Source organism: Schistocerca americana, chromosome 2 (genome assembly GCF_021461395.2).
Source record: "Schistocerca americana isolate TAMUIC-IGC-003095 chromosome 2, iqSchAmer2.1, whole genome shotgun sequence".
NCBI lineage: Eukaryota > Metazoa > Arthropoda > Insecta > Orthoptera > Acrididae > Schistocerca > Schistocerca americana.
In genome coordinates, this window is record NC_060120.1 from 548,326,127 (window position 1) to 548,339,408 (window position 13,282).

Consider the following 13,282-nt stretch of genomic DNA (forward strand, 5'->3'; position numbering starts at 1 on the left):
TAGATTAGATTAGATTAGATTAGTACTTGTCCCATAGATCATGAGTATGACACTTCATAGTGATGTGGAATGTGTCAGGTTATTAAAAGTTGTCTATACAAGATATTACATGACACACTAATTTTTTTCTTTTTTTGTGGAGGTTGAGAAATTACCCACTTATTATATCCAAAAATTCATCTAATGTGTAGAAGGAGTCGCCATTAAGAAATTCTTTTAATTTCCTTTTAAATGCTATATACGGCTATCTGTCAGAATTTTGATGGTATTAGGTAAGTGATCAAAGACGTTTGTGGCAGCATAATTTACCCCCTTCTGAGCCAAAGTTAGATTTGACCTTGAGTAGTGAAGATCATCCTTTCTCCTAGTGTTGTAGCCATGTACACTGCTATTACTTTTGAATTCGTTTGGACTGTTAATAACAAAATTCATAAATGAATACATATATTGTGAGGCTACAGTGAAGATTTCTAACTCTTTAAATAAGTGTCTGCAGGATGATCTTGGATGAGCTCCTGCAATTATTCTGAATACACGCTTTTGTGCAAGGAACACTCTTTTACTCAATGAAGAGTTACCCCAGAATGTGATGCCATACGAAAGCAGAGAATGAAAATAGACGTGGTAAGCTAATTTACTCAGATGTATATCGCCAAAATATGCAATGAACCTAGTAGCATAAGTAGCTGAACTCAAGCGTTTCAGCAGATCCTCAGTGTGTTTTTTCCAGTTCAACCCCTCATCAATGCATACACCTAGAAATTTTGAATGTTCTACTTTAGGTATCGATTTCTGATCGAAGTCTATATTTATTAATGGGGTCATTCCATTTACTGTGTGGAACTGTATATACTGTGTTTTGTGAAAGTTTAATGAGAGCCCATTTTGCAGCGAACCACAATGATTTTCTGAAAAACATCGTTTACAATTTCACCAGTTCATTCTTGTCTGTCAGGTGTGATAGCTATACTTGTATCATCGACAAAAAGAACCTGCTTTGCATCTTCGTGAATATAGAATGACAAGTCATTATTATAAATTAACAACAGCAGAGGACCCAAGACCGAACCTTGCGGCACCCCATTCTTGATTGTTCCCCAGTTTGAGAAATCACCAGTTTTTTGCATATTATGTGAAATGTTTATTTCAACTTTCTGCACGCTTCGAGTTAGGTATGATTTAAACCATTTGAGCACTGTCCCATTCATACCACAGTACTTGAGCTTATCTAGAAGTGTTCCACGATTTACACAATCAAAAGCCTTTGATAGATTATAAAAAATCCCAACAGGTGACTTCTGGTTACTCAGAGCATTTAATATTTCATTAGTGAAAGTATATATAGCATATTCCGTTGAAAAACCCTTCTGGAAACCAAACTGACGTTTTGTTAAAACTTTATTTTTACGAAGGTGTGAAGCTACTCTACAATACATTACTTTTTCAAGAATTTTGGATAAGGCAGTCAGAAGAGAGATTGGGCAGTAGTTGTTGACATCAGACGTATCCCATTTTTTATGCAGTGGTATAACAATGGCATTCTTCAGTCTATCTTGGAAAATGCCCTTCTTCAGAGAGCTATTATTTATGTGGCTTAAAATCCTACTTATTTCTTGGGAACAAGCTTTTATTATCCTGCTGTAAATGTAATCAATCCCATGTGAGCTTTTATTCTTGAGAGAGTTTATTATCTTCCTAATTTCAGATGGAGAGGTGGGTGGAATTACTATTGTGTCAAATGGTGTGGGTAAGGCCTCTTCCATTAACTGCCTTGCTTCTTCTAATGAACATTTAGATCCTATTTTCTGTACAACATTTAAAAAATGATTATTCAAAATGTTTTCGACTTCCAGCTTGTTGTTTATCAATTTTCCATTCGCTTTGATGGTGATGCCGTCAACCTGTACTCTTGGTTGTCCTGTCTCCCTTATAATAACATTCCAAATTGTTTTGATTTTGCTATCAGAGGTATTAATCTCACACATGATGCACATGCTTCTCGACTTTTTAATAACCTTTCTTAATGTAGCACAGTAATTATTATAATATTTGGCTGTTTCTGGGTCACTACTCTTTCTTGTTGTTGGATACAGTTCCTTTTTGTGGTTACAAGATATTTTTATTACCTTAGTATGCCAAGGTTTTTTGCATAGTTTCTTATAATTAGATTTAACTACTTTCTTGGGGAAAGAGTTTTCAAATTCTCTTACAACTGCATCATGAAATAAGTTATATTTTAAATTAGCAGCGGGTTCCTTGTACACCTCATCCCAGTCTAACTGCTGAAGATTTTCTCTGAAATTTCTAATTGTTGAGTCACTAATTGAATGCACAACTTTGGAGAGTAGTTTTGAATTACTGAATGGAGCTATGTCATATACTGTAACTAGCTGAGCATCATGATCAGAAAGCCCATTCTCAACAGGACAAGAATTTATGTTTTTAATCCTATCTTGGTCTATAAAAGTGTAACCTATCAATGTGCTGCTGTCCTTTACTACCCGAGTAGGAAAATTAATGACAGACGTCAAATTGAAAGAACTGAGCAAGACTTCCAGGTCATTCTTCCTATTACACTCTTTCAATGAATCAACATTGAAGTCCCCACAAATAATAATTTGCTTTCCCCTGTCTGGCAGATAGCACAACAAGGCATCCAAGTTTTCCAGGAAGAAATGAAAGTTTCCTGAAGGGGACCTATATACTGTTACAATTATAAAAGAAACTTCCTTCAGTTTAAGTTGACAGGCACTTGCACAGGCACATGTTGCTCTAGAAAAACTTTATTGTATCTAAGCTTCCTACACAGTGGTAACTTTTGACACATGTGGCAACTCCTCCTCCCACCTTATTCTCTCTACTCATATGTGCAGCTTGTTTATAACAACTGATATTTACCTTTTCCATATGAGACACAATATGATGCTCAGACAGGCACAGTATATGTATTAGATTATTAGATTCAATGTCATCTAAGCAAACCAGGAGCTCATCTACCTTATTCTTCAATCCCGGAATATTCTGGTGAAAAATGGTAAGATTATTTTTTACTTTACTTTTCTGAGAATCTACTTTTCTCTTTAATCCACCAATATTTTGGTTAAATATGGTAAAATTATTATTTACATCCCTGTTGTGAGAATTTTGTGAGTTTTGGACCTCTAGCACCTGCCTGCCTGAACCTCTCATTGGACACTGATATTAGCCTAAAAAAGAGGTACACCCATGAGTACATTCTGGGCGTTAGATGGTACCGAACGCGTCCACGCCTGTCAGAGCAACACTGTGGAAACAGCTACCTGCAGAAACGGCAGATGGGAAATTAAATACACGTGTCAGGAACACAGCACTCATTCGTGACTGAAGACATGCGAGAAAAAACGGGATAACCCTAAAGTAAAAACTTAGAGATAAGTGCTACCATCTGTTTCTGGGCATAGGAACTATCGAAATTAACATTGGCATCACCCATAAACATAATATTAGGGTGTAATACAGTGCGGATTATTCCTTGCTTTCCGTAATGTGAAAAAGGGCTAACCTTCTGCTACACTCCGGCTTCCCTCCAGCGGAAAGAAGGTGAATAGCTGTGCAACAGGATAACCAGTACTGTGCCACATGATAAACAGACAGCAGGTAATTAACTGTAATTTGAAAAGGTAATTATATAGGAATTAATAAAAGCGTAAACACGAAATATAATCCATATGTAATATTAATCACTGTCTGAAGCGTAATCCACAGAATTGGCTCAAAGAATTTGAGAAGAAGAAGCGAACCCGTGGTAAAGAGTACAGTAATTATAAGGCTGCAGTGAAAAAGGCAAAATCACAAGGTTCAGATCGAGTCTATTTGAGAAACAGCTTCGATATTGTGCCTGTAGGTATACGGGAGAAGTTGTTTCGTGATTTCCGAAATCTAAGTAACTACGAGTTTCAAAATTCTTATATACTTGAATGTGTGAATATGAATCCTGTCAAGCGGAGGTGTGCTGATGATCGAGAGAGAAAGGGGCGGCAGACAACCAAAATCCTTAAGGTTATTGTAGGTGAAGTAGGCGTTCAGATTTGTAAGAAAGCTTATCTAGTAGTCTTCAGTATAAGCAATGGAAAACATCTGGAACTCATGAAGATAGTTTCTGTGTTTCATTAGGCAACAAAACACTAGACGTACAATCACAATGATAGATTTATGTGAAACATGTCATTGAAAGCTAAATATTTTATTTAAGGCGGATAAGCGGGGGAGACGTAACAGTCGCCCAAATAAATGCAGCGCGAAGCGCCGCGAATTTTCATGGGCTCCTGTACGAGTAAATACTTTTCCTACGCAGTGAAGTTACTATTCCATGAAAAAGAATCCCAACATGCCGTATCTGTGTGCAGATTTAACATTGGCAAGATGTACAGTCTTTATCGAGATAAGTGCAAAGACAGCAACAAGGAGCCTCTTAGCCTTGGCATTTATTGTAAAATATTTTCTCAGTTTTCAATATAGGCATTGCAAACCACGTATTGGCACCTGTCAAGTTTGTTATCACCTTATGACGTAAATTTCTTGCGAGAAAAAAGGTCCTAAAAAGAAAGAACTAGAGGCAAAACTGAACTTCCGTGTTAAACAGGCTAGTACTGTCTATGAAAATCTGAAAACGGACTCAGAATATACAAAAACTTCTAATTCTGTTATGGTAATTGCTTTCATCAAGTGATGCATTGTTTTGCGATGTCAGACTATGATGGTGGCCATTGGCTCGATCTCCTTGAGCCATACGTGATGTGTTATCACCAATTTTCCCTTTTAAAGCACTTTTTACTACAGTCAGTGGTAATTGTGGTCGTGGGTGTTTGATAGTGTACAAAACAAATCTTCAGACATTATGTTTCTTCTTTAGTAATTGTTATTTTTTATATTACGTTCCAATGTAAAGGATATGACAGATCAGAAACAATAATTGGTGCATACTGTATGGAGTCCTGCTAAAAAATAAGAATAAAAAATATATATTTTCCAACCTAATTTACACAACCCTATTTTTCTCCATTTACAAATGCTGTGGCGTAATCCATTTTTTTCGTTCATGTCTTCAGTTCCTCTTGTGGGGTTGGGCCGCATCATGAAGAAATTCACTTGATCCTAGCGGGCGACATGCATTTCTGTTATATTGAGTCAAGAGAAAATGGGCACGCAGCTTTACATATCCATCGACAAAGATCTCAAAATAGGGATAAGCCACACCATTCTACGTTTGTGGTTATTTACTGGCGTTTACGTGAAATAGTTCGTTTCAAATGTCAGAACGGCTTAGGTCGCGTGTGAAGAATACACATTTTACGATTTGAAGGGGATGTCTTAGAGAGATTCGATGCAGTCCCATTCACAAGCATTTTCGCTGTAACACACATGTTGCAAAGCATTCACATAGAATTTGGTGTATGAAACCCCAGTAGAGTCAGTGGAAGACTTAGTTGCAACGGTACACAGGCTACAACACATGAAGATGTTGGCATCACGTCCAGTATCGTTGAACGATTGCATCAGTCACTGGTATGCAGCTGTGATGCATACTGCAATCAAACAGGGGTAATGCTGGAGTAGGTTTAGTAATAAATAAGAAAATAGGAACGCGATTTAACTACTATAAACAGCTTAGAAAAGATGAAGGCAGGCATTTTGAACACTTCGCTAATTTTATTCAGTTTCTTGTAAGAACAGAATAAATAGTAATGTTCACTCCTTGAAATATGTTTCCTGTCTCCTGCCACAGGAAATACTCTATACTTATACGGATATGGTGTCTGTTCTTTCAAACATGTCCGAAAGAAGACACCATTGATGACCTGCAGCCATCTAGAACGAAATTAGAATTGTGTATTAATGCCTACAGCTGCTGACGGGCGTTGATATATATCAATGGGGACAGATGAAAATGTATGTACCGACCAGGACTCGAACCCAGGTTCTCCTGCTTACGTGGCAGGTGCTCTATCCATCTGAGCCACCGAGGGCACAGAGAATAGTGCGACTGAAGGGACTATCTTGCAGATGCCTCCTGCAAGACCCACATTGTCACCTTGTATGTCCACACACTACATTAGTAGAGTCCGACCCCAACACACTCATTACTCGTGGAAAACATTCTTACTAAATCCCGTAAGAGTTCAGGGAATATGTGTGCATCTGCACAGAAGAAGGTCGTGGCCGGTATTGCCAGAACTATGTTCTTATATGGATATGGTGACTGTTCTTTTGGACAAAAAGAACCAACTACCAGCAAACCCACCCTCTGTGAATGCCCGGACCTTGCGGGCCGAGAAGCTTCCTCTGCAACAGGGTGGACGACTGCATCTGGCTCAGAGATATCGTCAGCCACAGATAACGCCTGAAACTTGTTCATCAAACGAACCAGGGAGGCCCAACGATCGGCCCTTCAGATAGTTTTTCGCTGCCTGACGGACTTTGGAATGATCTCCCACTCGACCACGGGTGAGGGATCTACCTCAGTGCAGTTAGTACCTGGGGTGGTCACAGCAGTGGACTGATCGGAGAACACGTGGGAAGTGCTCAATGTCCCTTGCATCCCCGCATTCGATCCTCCACAGTGATACCCCTTGGCAGCAGCCTCAAGCTGTGTGATGGAAGTCAACGCAGCCTGGAGCTGTGAGCAGAGGGTCACCAACCCAGCTCACATCTGTACACAACAATCACAGTTCCTATCCATTACTGCAGTCGCTCCTGTTTGAAGCTCATAAAAGTATGCAACAAACGAATGGTGTACTCGCCTTATTAGCAACAGGAAATCGAAGTGCTCTTTTACTGATGGTCTAACCAACACAGAGTTGTTCTACCCAAACAAACAAAAGCCTGCACGATACAAGGGTCAATAGCAACGGTGGTACTGTACACTAAACTGTTATTGAAATAAAAGGTTGTGCCCAGTAAGTACCTGAACACGCAAGAAATTACAAAAATAAACTAGTAACTACACAGCTAAATGAAAAAACTCGTAAAAATATTTAACAGGCGAACGGTGTACTGGCCTTATTAGTAGCAGGATCTCATGGTGCACTATCTCTGATGGTCTAGCTGACACTGAGCAAAATGTTGAAAAGTGGATGAGTTTCCATGGCCTATGCAGTTTCTTTGTAGTTCAGTCGAGAGATAACACTGTCATATGTAAGTTCACTCGGAGTGGCTTAGGAATTTTTGAATTAAACTGAACCCTGCACTTCCAACTATGGATACTAGTCATGGAGTTTCGCAGTACCTGGGCTGTTGTGAAGTAGCATAGGGGCATCGAACTGGTACAGTCATTCAGCTATTCATCGCCTTGTTCAATAAACAGCCGACAAAGGTGGTACAGCAGCTGTAGTGGGCGGTGCTTGTTCCGTCAGGGGCGCAGTGTTGGTGAGTAGCTGCTGCACCTTGTTGAGCAGTGTAGTATTTGCTGCATCTGAAACTGAAACATCTGCATTAGCTGTGTGGTATCTAATGCTTGTGGCTGTGGCACCAGAGCAGTGGGCGAGACAGGTGGAGGGGGGGGGGGGGAATGTTCGAAGACACAAATGTAACAAACAGAGAAGGTAATGAAACCAAATAATAATAAAATCCAAGAAATTTTCTGCAAAACACACCTGAAAACACTGATTAGCAAAAACTACAAGAAACTGCGAAAGCAATAAGCGCCACTGCAAAGTAAAGACAAGAGAGAATTAACACCCCAGCAAAAACACAAAAAAGTCACAGGGTTTGTTTCTAATACCTCATCACTAAAATGTTGAGTCCTCGTCACTGGTGTTGATTCCTCGTTGCCAAATGTGGGGTCTTGCCCACTCATCTCATATAGGGTGCCTAAAGGATGCTGCAGTCTCAGATTGCTGTACAATTGAAGTAAATAACATTATTAGTTTTATATCACTAAAGCAGGTTGACAATACTTAACTTGAGAATTCAAAGTTATTGCAAGCGATGGGCGACCTGCAACATAAATCCGAGTCCTTGCTATACACAATGTCCAAACAAGCAATGGATATGGATCACTACAATCTGATATTGTAGCACTGTCTGCTAGGCCATGCTAATACTCCACTAATGTCCGCCGAGGCTGGCAGGATCTGCGCTTATATTCTCCTCAGCTAGATGCCGCTCCTATTGTGGTGCGGTTCTAATCAGTGCATCATTGAATGACTTTCTTTCACTGCCTTCTGTGGTCTTGCATTCTTGTTCTTCGTTTTGGCACTTGTGGTTATGCAAGAATATGCTACAGCACACACAACTAAACATTGCGTGACTGACTTCTATGAACGCCAGAACAGAACAGCACCTAGACCAAGGGAGTAGTAGAGCTATGTCTATTCTGGTGCATTTTGTTTTTTCAGGTTGCATACATTCTGCGGCAAGCAGACGTTCTGGGGCAAACGTATTGCTCTGTTAATTAATTTACGACAGCTTGGGGTTTTTTCCGAACCCCTGAGGGTAATACATATGTCTGAAAGTCACCATCCCTCCCCTCCCCTCATCACCTCCCTGGAAAAATATTCACTTTTCAGATGTGAGCTTCTTTCCCCCACCCCCTCCTGGGGAAACCCTCAGCCCCCATTTCCCTCTCCCACTTTCCCCCTCCTCACCCCCATCCACAATTTGGCCGGCAAAGACTCAGTCTGTGATGGAGAGGAAGGATCTCATGACACAAAACTGAATTGAGTGTCAATCGACACAATAATCATTAGCTCTACTGCTCTCCCACTGCTCCACCTCCACTCCAGACAACTCTGTGCCACATAAGACATAAAATAGTTGATGAGAAACAGCACAAATGCGGTGCCTCCACTCTTGTGACATCACCTATTATCCTAATGTTTGATACTGCTGCAGTTAGGTCAAAACCCTTACTGCATTAATCCCACAACCCATCGGATCCCCAGAAATGTTACAGCCCTTTTGATTGGTCACTTGCGAATTTGGTGGGAAATATTTCATCAGATTTGTTTACTGTGTGGAATACCACAATTTGCAGGAAAAAAGCTCACTTGAAAGACTCACCACAATCCATATCTTGCGGAAAAAACCTTCCAATCACATTATGCATCGGTTTCATGCCCACCAGGGATGCACTAGCTGAGACATCATGTCTTTGCATGACAGCACATGTGCTGGACAACCAGCAACCCTATGAGTATAGAGTCCTGGACTGGGAGGAATGCATGATGCTGGATGTTGGCTTCCTTTAAAATTTGATACCAAGCTCCCTTTAAAACGTGATACTAGACTCACTTCCTATTCCACTCTGAAACACACACCTCCCACACCAGGACAGTGGAAGCACCTGCTCTATGTGCTTGGTGTGCTGTATAGATACTGACTCAGTTAGTTCACAATACTACCAGGAGAGGACACAACCTCCCCATCACTCCTCTCTCCAGTCCCCTCCTCTCAAACCCTCCTCACCAGAATTTTTTTGAATGCTACACATATAAACGATAATTGCATTGCATGTCTCTAATGTCTATGTGTTGCAGTCTAAAGTTACTGTGGCCAGTGTTCCATTATGTGTAAAGAAAGTGATGTGGTTGAGGCTATGTATGTTCCTAAGGGAGGAATATATTGGATGTGGAAAAGTGGTAAACAGCAAATTCAAAACATCAATAGCGATAAGGGGTGTGAAATGGTTTTCTAAAAAATTATGTCCAATCATAAGCAGAATATAGATTTATATGGGAAATCAATGTTTCCAGAGCCACAGTCATCAGAAGGTGTTTCCCATATTTCATTCGTTGTCAAAGCTCACCAGGTTGGTACTGTATCGTAATATTTAATTTTAATTCACTCATAAATAAGAGGCTGGTCTTATGGGATGAGTCTGCTTGACATCCAGGAGCATACAAGAGGTAGCCCATGCCCTGAACAAATGGAAATTTCTGGCTCAAGGCGCGAGTCACCACTAGGCCCCTAAACCAGGCCTGTGGGGAATGAGTGTACAGTTATCCTAACCATGTCGCCCTCTGGACAGGTGAATAGCGAACTACTACTCAGTATGTATTTGACAGCCTTCGCCGTGATGTGTGTGCGACTATGATAGGTTTTTTATGTAGAAATTTGAGGAGAATCAATATGGCAAGTGTTTGTGCTGGATGGTTATCCACTCTAGTCTGCCATTGTAAACTAACCTGTTGACAGGTTGGTTGTTACAGTGCCAGTCTCTCCAGCCTCTGAGCACCTGGTATAATCAGCATGTGGGTGCCAGGAGATATGTGTGTAAAGACAATCGGCGGCAACGGCCTATAGAAGTTTCCATGTAATCATGGCAACTACTGTGGACTGGACTGAGGAGTAAGTTTGTGTGTTTACATGCTGACTGAATCTGCATATGGAATTGAGTGCTTCTCCATACATCTTGTAACGGAAATGTGGAGTGGTATTTGTTTAAATAAAAGTGAATTTGTTGTTTTTACTGTACTGTCATGTGGTAAGCCATTGCGCCTCCTTTTACTTCCTGATGTGTCAGAGAGAACATGTGTGCATGCTGAGGAGGTTAGCACTCCTTGTTGCTGTAAAGTAGACACATAAACACACACTCCTAACGCTACACAGTTCTGCACTTAAGCATGTGGCTATGATCATGTCAGCGTAGGTGCACCTACTTCGTTAACCTGCGAGTATTGAGAGTGCAGTAGGAATTAAAATGCAAAGGAAGCTGAAGTTCTAACTATGGCCTGTTCCATAACTATCCAAGGCTCTGGAGACCACTCATGATTCCCAAACAGCAGCAACAGCAGCTCAGCATTGTCATTGGTTACATTTTTCATTGTCTACCGCAGCAACAATGACGAGAGGCTGTTAACTGACAGGGTATAACTAATGTTGTACAGGCATTACCCAGTGGCGTTTCTTTCACAAACTTTGACTAACTTTCTTGAATCATAACCTGCAATAGTTAAAACTTGCAGGGCACCTGTGTTGTCATTACTGAGAAGAAGAGTGCCTTTCCTTTCCATGTAATTACAGAACGTCATAAAATAAGGAAACTGATTAACTATCTACTACCAGTTTTATTTGTTTGCTAATGACCATTTTCAGTCTAAATTTTGCTGCCTCAGTAACAGTTCATTCTTGTGCTGCATAGCAAAGGCTTAACGAATGTGCAATTTTGAGGATTAACTTCATTCACTCAAGGTAACGTAAAATTTATTAAAAAAACTGATCACTAAATATACAGCACAAATTAAGGGTGCACAATTTCATTTATTCTGTATTTGGCTTAGGGAGTGACCTCTGCTGGCTTGGTAAGTACTTTACATTTAATATGTTAAAAGTAAATCAGTTGCTAATTTGTTTAATCTTTCAATAATTAAAAGTAAATTGCTTCCTTCTTCCAAATTTGACATTACATTATGCTGAGGTCACTGAAAGTCATTTATATGTAACAAAGGTTCAGTAGCAGTCAGTCATTTATTTAACCAGCGACTTCATTTAACTTTACTTTCAAAATTTAGTATTCCAGATTAAGCAACCGTAAACTCATGCTTTCTGACTCATTTATTTTCTCGTGAACTGTTTATTTTGTAAAAGCGTGACAACCTTCTGTTGACATACCATTGATTATTTGCTTAATTTTCTTAGCCATTGACACCCTTAAGATTCTGGACATTCATTGCCCTAGTGGGCTGGCGACTATTTGCTTTTTTACTAATTACTTGTCTTTGTACTAAATGTTAAGTGGTACCCTTTCCCCCTGTATGGTTTGTGAGCGATTGCACTTAATTCCACCAATTTCAAAAGTATTATCAGTATTTAGATTAGATTTAGAATAGTTTCTTCCTTCAGACGGCTCTGTTGTGCGCTTTCAGGTATCTTTTTCCCCCTGTGTTGTTCATGAGCGACTACGCTAAATTACAGCCATTTCAAAATTATTATCAGTATTTAAATTCCATTTAGAACAGATTCTTCCTTCAGAGGGCTCTGTTGTACACTTTCAGGTATCTTTTTCCCCCTGTGTGGTTCATGAGCAACCGCACTAAATTCCACCCACTCCAAAATTACTATAAGTATCAGGTTAAATTTAGAATAGATTGTTACTTCAGAGGGGTCTGTTATGTACTTTTCTCCTACTAACTGGCATTATTTCTCTTCCATAACGATAGACTTACTCAAGGTAAAATTTCATTACGCATATGTGATCACGGTCACTTATGTTGCAATCCAGTAGGCCGATTAGGAAGAGGGGGCTACATGCTGACTGTGGTATGGGGGGGGGGGAGGTATTTGCTGTTACCTATTGTTGGTAGATAGTTCTCTAAGTCACACAGAACACGCAATAGTATACAAGGCATATGCTGGTTATACCACACAACACATATAGCTTAAGAGAACAACGGATTAAATGGTTAAATATGTGATATATGACCTGCTACAACATCACCCTGCCCTAGAATGCATCATCAGTCTGCTTCATTATAACTTGTCTCAACCGATTATTCCATCTGCTTTCTATAATCGTTTAACATAGATCCATGTCAGTTTAGAGACTGATAGTTCTTTTTTTGTAGGGAAGCATACAAGAGAGCAGTCACCTTGTGTGTATCCCTCTTTCTTCAGCAGAAATACAGCACAGTCTTGATAACAAACCATGCAGCAACTGTTCTGCAAGGCATTTGTTAGCTAACACCACTTCATTGTTAGAGTTTAAAACACATGAACAGTCTTTCAAAGATTCAAGCATGTGACCCATTCTGTAGTCGTATTTTGTGGCCACCAATCTGATAATACAGTGCTCAGTAGCTAAAGACACTTGCTGATAACTCTGGAGTCTCACCTGGGCTTGTGATCTGCACACACACACACACGCACGCGCACACGCACTCACACACACACACACACACACACACACACACACACACACACACACACACACACACATACATACGGAAAAATGGCGCAACTGCGCTAGGTGTTGACAACTGTACTATATTTACAAGCAAATTTCTTGACATAAAATCAGTAAAACTATTAAACTTGATGGAAGTTACGTATAAACTGGCGCAAAATACGCCAAGATGCAGGGAAATTCAGGGAGCAGGATGGAGTACTTACACAGGTGCTTGGTGCAAAAAAGTTCTTGTACATGGGAACTAGTATGTGGCAGCAAGACTTGACAAGGTATCAATGTGAAAAAGAGAAACAGTAATTTTTCGTGGACAACGACAAGACGGCTGGAATAGATTGTTCAGTGTGGATCACCATCAAATGTAGAGTAATAAATTTATATATGTCGGATCACAAGGCCAGG